At 42.1% G+C, this 7979-nt stretch overlaps 1 long non-coding RNA gene across 2 annotated transcripts in view; it reads right to left on the bottom strand.

Annotated features, from left to right (window-relative positions):
* Positions 1–230: 230 nt before the first annotated feature.
* The window catches only part of Gm42294, a 76794-nt gene continuing 69045 nt past the window's right edge, over positions 231–7979 (bottom strand). The window contains exons 1-3 of one of the 2 annotated variants that reach the window (XR_881352.3): positions 1581–1676; positions 618–765; positions 231–527 (exon numbers count right to left, since the gene is read on the bottom strand). This is a non-coding gene — a long non-coding RNA (predicted gene, 42294). Of the gene's footprint in view, positions 528–617; positions 766–1580; positions 1677–7979 lie in introns of those variants that run through there. The other variant, XR_881353.3, reaches the window with a different exon arrangement.

Here is a 7979-nt window from a genome sequence, read left to right as displayed (position 1 = left end):
AAATAACTTCTGCCAATTTCCGAAGTGTAAATATTTCTCTTTTGTCCAATTCCAACATCCAGTGGGATGTCACTGGACTCAGACATGGGGAGAGATAAGCAAAAGCACATTAATGTTCTTATTTTCTCTGCTCACATGTATGTGAGCCACCTCTAGACTACAGAAGTCATAGCAGTGGTCATAAATTAGAGTAAAATAATCAAGGAGTAATGAATTTAGTATATCTCTGATCTTTTTTCACCAATAATTTAATATTTAGAAATCTGCTGTGTTCACAAAACACCTGACAATCTAGTAAATGAGCCACAGTTGGTTGGCTTGAGACTCAAAGCCTATCTACCTGTGGACACAGTGTTATTCACATGTCATCTTGAGCATCAAAAGATTTCGGTGATTTAAAGGAGGGCTTCCCCATAATTCGAGAGAAGTTTCAAGAAGAAAAGTAGTCCTGTGATGTTCTTTGAAAAATCTTCTTAGGAAACAGCAGCTATTCTCTGAGGTCCTTGAACATGGACAAGATTTCGTTCCTGTGCAGGAAAATGCAGTGCAGGTTTTCATGTGGGAATCTCTGTGACTTATAAAGTTGAAAGGAAAAACAACACAAGCTGCCATCTTACCTCTGCCTCCTCATGGCTATGTGGCTTCAGGCAAATGACCTCATCCTGCTTGGCCTCTGTTTTCATCATCTGCAGAATGGGGACAGCACCATTCTCCACGGGTGGCTGTGAGGTTGATGAGATCATGTGTTCCATTTGGCTTCATGATCTGTGAAACATCACAGAAGTGTCAGACTTTACTTCTATGTGTGGAATGAGACAGAAACCTGGAGTGAGAAAGAGCTGGGTGGGGAAGGAAGGAGGAAGAAGGCAGTTGGATAAATGACAATGGAAGAAACCAGGAAGATGAGGTTTGGAGTAGGAGTAGAATAAAGGAAGCAGGAGTGAGAGAAGGCAGCCCATAACCCATCATGCTTAGAGTCATCGCCACAACGCTTTTCCATGCTCAGGTCATACTGCTGCAAGATCCTTATTTCTTAACTGTTTCCATGTGTAGACCACTGCCAGCATTAAAACTATCTGCTGCCAGAGCTCTGCGTGGATGAAAAAAAAAAATCTTTCTTTAGTTTAGCCGTGCTTCTGCTTTGTTTGACAAGCAGCTTGAAATACTATTGAGCCTCAAATGAGGGGGAAAAAAATGAAAATCGATTTCAATCAAGGCACTGGCTTGCTGTGGTAATGCCATCATTAATCATTTATTTTTTGTGCAAGAATTCTTAGACCATACTTTGAAAGACACAGCTTTCTCTGGCTAAGACAGGTTGAAATCGCGTTGGTGGGTGGACGTTCAGTATCAAAAGGATTCAGCACAGACATGCTATGTGAGAGGTGGGCATCTTCTTGTGACAGGAGGGAGGCTAGCAAAGAGTGAGCAGCTGCTTAGTGAGTATGCAGGGAGGTGGTGAGGAGACCCAACACAATGGCTTTTGTGTTAGTCCAGCCTGTACTACTATAACAAAATGCCTGGGACTAGCTAGTGTATAAAGAGATTTATTTCTGAAAAGTCTGTACATTAAGAAGCACCTGCAAGTTCCTTTATTTTGTGAAGGATGTTCTCTGCTTAAAAGATTAGTACTTCTTCCAGAAGAGATGATCATTGTGTCCTTACATGGTGAAAAGCTGAAAGGCAGAAGGAGTTGAAACTCTGTGAGACCTCTGTGGCATGGCCTGCACCCACTCACAAGGGAGGTCTCAAGATTTAATCACATCTTAAATAATCTTAACATTACCACATTGACCTTTGAGATTCTGTAGGAGGGGACACCAGCAGTCAAACCATAGCAGCTTCCAATACTCTTCCACATCTGAGGTCATTTTGCCACGATTGAAATCTCCAGCCTCGGGCCACATTCCTCAAGTTCCTTAACTGTGTTTCACCACCTTGGGCTTCGGGGAGTCTCTTACACACAGTGTAATATTCCTTCCTACCAAATACACCCAGCTCGGTCAGTTAGTAGCATGTCAACTGGACACAAGTCAGAGTCATTTGGGAAAAGAGATTCACAATTCAGAAAAAAAAAATGGCCTTGTAAGATTGGCCTTTGGCAAGCTTGTAGACTGTTGTCTTGATGTGGGTGGAGCTCACTGTGGGAAGTGCCACCTCTGGGCAGGTAGTCCCCAGCAGGCTGAGCAAGGTAGGGGGCAAGCCAATAAGATACAGTTCAAGAACTCTTGCTCTGATTTTCCTCACTGATGGAGTGTAAGCAAAGAGTTTTAAGATGAACTAAAGCCTCTCCTCCCCAAGTTGCCTTCATTACAGCAATAAAAGCCCTAACTAAGACACCAGTCAAGGGAACTCACAAAATGGCATTCCTCTTGGGGCTTCTCATTTCCTAGAACATCCCAAACCCCAGCTCCATACTTGTCTGTGGGGCCACTGTAGAACAACTCATGAATTTTAAATTTAAGGATTTGCAGCATTTCTCCCTTCCATTTTTATCTGCTACCTCTCCCATGTCCCAAGTGTCTAGGTCTCCGATTTATCCGGTCTTGACTGGACAAGGGGACCATCTTTGCACGAGTGGCTCTGCTCCAGCCACTCTCACCTCCTACAGATGCTCACAGCTGCTTGAGTAGTGTGTTGAGATGCATCTTTCATCCAGTTCTACTTGGCTATCATTTTTCCATTGTTTATGGCTGCCCTCTGGGACAGAAGTCCTTCTGAGACTGATCTGTAGGCTCTTAGGATCTGAACACCATTTGTTGCCCCACTTCTTCTCCGTCAAGCCCCACTCTAACTGTGCCAAGTCACAATTTGCTGCCCAAGAAACATTGCTACCTATATGATGCTACCTATGTGCATGGTATTGTCTCCTTTAAGAACATTGTCACCTGACCCATTGTTATTGCTTCTTCTCCTGGTAAAGGTCTCTCCCATCCCTTCAATCTCATCTCAAACACCATCTGCTCTTATAAGGTTTTTAATTATTCTTTTAATTGTACAATTTTATATGATTCAGTGCAATGATTTGGCACTTGTATGTAGTATGGAATAACAAATTTTGGATAGTTGCATTTCCATATAGTTTTCCTAGAATTTTTTATTAGAATTTGTAAATTTACCCCAGAGCTCTTGACTCTAGCTGCATATGTATCAAAAGATGGCCTAGCCGGCCATCACTGTAAAGAGAGGCCCATTGGACACGTAAACTTTATATGCCCCAGTACAGGGGAACGCCAGTGCCAAAAAGTGGGAATGGGTGGGTAGGGGAGTGGGGGGGGAGGGTGTGGGGGACTTTTGGGATAGCATTGGAAATGTAATTGATGAAAATACATAATAAAAAAATATTTAAAGAAAATAATTTGTAAATTTATTTATGGGTTATCTAATCGGCATGTACAATAGGTACTAATTAATTTGAGGTAATTAATGGTTCCTTGTTATCATTTCTCTAGGCTTGGAGGTTTCTAAATCCTTTTTAAAATTTATTCTAATGCCACCTAGTCATTCGTATGTATATTATAGGATTCTTCAAACTATACTCCCTTCCCAGTTCTACACTACATAACACAAAATTAGCTCTGTTGTCTAACTATTAGAATACTTGTCATCTAGCCTATTATTATCCCCCTCCTCCATGCCTCTAGTAGTGACTGCTGTGCTCTATGTGAAATTTATCTTTCTCTTCCTGACATTTCATCTAACATAACACTTTTGTCTACTTTGCTGCAAATAATGAAATATTCCTTTATATGTGAATAATTGCTATTGTGTATGTAGACCAAATTTTCTTTGTCCATCAGCCTCTTAATGAACAGCCAAATTTTAGCAATTGTAGATAGCGAAGTAACAAGCAGGTCACTGTCATTTCTTTTCCATGTATACTCAGAGGTGAAGTTGCTATTCTGTGGTGGACGGTATTATAGAAGCCCTCTGCACTGTGCTCCACAGTAATTGTAGTTAACTTATGTCCTCACCGAAAGTGTGTGGGTTCCCTTTTCTGCACATCTTTGCCAGCATTTGGCATAGGTGGTGGTGAGTGGGGGAGGGGGGGAGCAGGAATAGTCTTTCTAGACTAAAGTAAGATATTATCACATTGTGGTTTTGACTTGCATGTCTCTTGGAAGCTAATGAAGTTCTGTAATGTGTTGACCATTTCACTTTTTTCCTTTAACGAGTGTCTGATCATATTATTTTAAGTCTATTTGGTTGTTATTTTTAGACTTCTTGCACATTTAGGGTACTAATCCATTGCCAGCTGAATTGCATGCATTTTTCTCTAGTGTAGATCGTTTCTTCACTCTAGTGATTGGTTGCTTTTGCCTTAGCCCTCTAATTTCATCTGATTTGTAACGCCTATTTTTTCTTTTGATTTCTTGCATTTATACTCTTATTCAAATATTTCATTACCTCTCTCTCTCCCCCCTCCCCCTCCCCTCCCCCTCCCCTCCCCCTTCCCTCTCTCTTTCTCTCTAACACATACACACACACACACACACACACACACACACACACACACACAGGCATCCCCCCCACCTGCTGACATTTTATTGTTTTTCCTGTCTTGACTTCTCCATGTTCTCTTCTAGTGGTCTCATTTCCAGTCTCATGTTTAAAACATTGATCCAATTTTTAAAACACAATTGTTAGTTCTTTGAGACTATCATACGATGTACTTTGATTATATCTGCTTCTTCCCAACTCCTCCTAGATCCACACAGACCCATCCCTACTCACCCAACTTGGAGTCCTCCCCCACCCTGTCAAGTCAATTTGTACTGCCCACATAGAGTTGGATGTTTACCCTTCCACTGAAGTATGGCCAGCTTACCAGGAGCTTCACTCTTAAACAAGACTGTCTCTCTGAGAAGCTATTACTTGTTAATAGCTCCTCTAGCAGGTGTGGGACTTTGTGCTCACCTCATGCCATGCTGGGATTTGCTCTGTCTTCAGCTTTCACAGGCCCTATACATGATGTCATAACTTCTGTGAGTTCACATAGGTAGCTGCCCTACTATGTCTGGAAGACACTTATTTCCTTGAAGTCATCCACCATTCTTATAATCATTCTGCCCCCTCTTCTAACAATTATTTGTGAGCTTTGGGAGGAGGAAGGTCAACTAGCTATAAACATACACTGCTCTTGGACCAACCTTGATCTTTACATTCTTCCTATTGTTCTTTATTTATCTATAGGATGAGAAATAAAGGTCAAATTTTGATATCCTTCATACAAATATACACTTCCCACATAAACACCATTTATTGAGAGGCTGTCTTTATTCTGTGTTCTTTTTTGTTGTTGTTGTTGTTCTGGAAATTAACTGACTATAAATATGTGGGATAATCTCTAGGTAATCTATTTCTGTTGCATTAATTTGTGTTTCTTTTTTATGATAATCTCAAGGCTATAAATCTCTTAGTATATATTTGTAGGGTATTTGATGTAAGATAATATGATGCCACCAACTTTGTTCCTTTTACCTAAGATCATTGTGGCTATACAGGGACTTCTGTGCTTCCATAGAAAGTTTAGAGTTGTTTACGAAAATAACTATAAAAAAATCAGCATTTGGATGTCAATTGTATTAAATCTAATAAGCTGCCATAGACATATCTGACATATTAACAATGTTTGTTCTTCTTGTCCATCAATATGGAAGGCTTCTCTCTGTGTGTGTGTGTGTGTTCTCCTTTAACTTCTATCATCTGTTTTGTAATTCTCATTATAGAAATATTTCACTTCTTCTGTTACTTATTCCTAGATATTTTGTTTTGTAGCTACTTGTGAATAAGATTCCATGTAACAACTTCACAATCAACGTCTAATTGTGGGACCATAAAAGGCAGTTTGGTCCCGGTTGAGCTAAAGCTTGAAGCCCCAGAAATCCTGAAGGAACAGAAGGAATGGGAGGTGCTTCACCTGAAAGCACCAGGGCCCTGTCACTAGCCACAGCCCCCCCCCATCCCCCATAGATTTGTGGCCATCAGTCATGTAAGAACAATGCCCCAATCCCTCCACCTGTAGAAGATGTGACCTGTGGTCACTTAGGCTCAAGACAGATCTCCATTTTAATGAGGTACCTAAAAGCCTGGAGGATTTAGGCAGTAAACCTTCCTTTCCAGACAGTCCTCCCTGCAAAAGGTATTTCTGAGAAGTGGGGTATGGCTTTACTCATCCACTTTTCTCTATGACAATAAATGTCTTAAAAACATGGACTGTCTCTTTCCATTGGGATCTGCCGTGGGGAGCCATGAAGAAGGCCTTCGCCTATAGAGCCGCAGTCTAATCTCCTGTAAAAAGCCTCTCTGTGCCCCCAGCCACAGCTGCCACCAAGCTGCCACCAAGCTCAAGCCAACAAACCAAGGACTATCCTGGAGAGACTAGATACCCCTTCCCCGACCCCACCCCACCCCACCCCACCCTACCTTCACCCCTGAATCCCCAGCCCCAGGCTAGATCCAACCTAACTCCATTCTCAGCTCTTCTGTGGCTTCCAGCAGCTCCTGGGTGTCCAAGAGCCTGAGAACCAGGTGGGCCCCAGCCTCCTTGTAGGCCTGGGAACCCCAAGCCAGCTCCGCTGTCCCATGCCTCAGACTGGGCTTTATCACCTCTAGAGCAGTGTCCCAGGGCTGCCCGATGGCCCAACACCCACCCACCTTGCCAAGTGGCTATGCCCTGTGGTGGAGTGGACGTGGGACCCCCAAACCCTACATCTAATCTACCCATCTAAGATGCAAAACAAAACAAAAATGTCCTCCATAACCATTTTCATTCAACACAGTACAAGTATTCTTATCTAGAGTAACTGGACAAAAGAAAGAAAAGGGGTTAAAAGGCATGGAAATGATAACTGAGAAAAACAAATTATCCCTATTTGCCAATAGTTTTATATGTAGAAAATGGACTTATGCCCATTTCTGTCCCCCAGGGAGACAGATGCAGTGCTTGGTTCTTGTTGTAGCTTCTTATTCAGTATCATATAACTCTAAGAAGTCAAGGGTTAACTAGAAACTCATTCCAAAAAAAAACAAAAAAAAAACCAGATTCGCAAACTCTCAGCCCCCATATTCTTTATCATTTGTCTTTTTCCCTTCTCACATATTGTGAACAATTAAAATTTCAAGTTGCCATCTTTCCAAAATGCCCTCCAGAGCAGCCCCACTGCCCCGGCAGCTCTGTCATAACCTGTCTCTGTACAACAGTGGTCTCCAGATGCTGCTCCCAGCATCACCTACCACACACAGAAGCACACATCACTAGTCTCGGTGCCAGGTTCTCACAAACCCTTCATCTTCACCACTGCACACATCTGTAACCCATCAGTCACCAGCCACCTGCCAATGTCCGTATTCACCATAAGGAAAAGTTGACAGCCCAGTGCTCTTGATGGATTCCATCTCAGGAAGGAGGCTTTAAATTCTTTTTCTTTTTTTTTTTTAAATGGTTGGCTACTCCTATAATACCCATGCCACTATGGTGTGGATGATTATATTTTCCCAGGAATGTCATGACTATAACTTGCAGGATTCGTAGCTAGGTGAGACTGGTGATACCTTTTCTCCTTGGGGAGCATACGCAGTACTTTCCAGCACTGTGGACACTACTGGTCATGAGGGATGGAGTCCCCAGCTGAACACCAGCTGGGTTTCTCTGTGTTCTATACTTTCGGTATGTGGTATATTCAGTCTTGATGGTTGACAGTTCACTATTATCCAGAAACAAATATCTCCAAGAAGACTGAAGAAAATATTGTCATATCCTTTGGTCTCCAACCCTCTTTAGAGTTGGTCACCCTACTCATATCATATTTTAGAAGATGCAACAATCCAGAGAGAATAGCAGCGATGGCTGTCTTCACAGTTGACCTAACTGAGTTTCAGAATGTCAACAGAATGTCTACGAGGGTACTTTAATACCCATCCTGAATGGAGAGAGCACCACCTCATATGCTGTGCTACCTGACTGAATTTTTTTTAAA

The sequence above is a fragment of the Mus musculus genome, chromosome 4 (genome assembly GCF_000001635.26).
Source record: "Mus musculus strain C57BL/6J chromosome 4, GRCm38.p6 C57BL/6J".
Taxonomy (NCBI): domain Eukaryota; kingdom Metazoa; phylum Chordata; class Mammalia; order Rodentia; family Muridae; genus Mus; species Mus musculus.
This window is presented reverse-complemented; position numbering and strand designations above follow the sequence as displayed.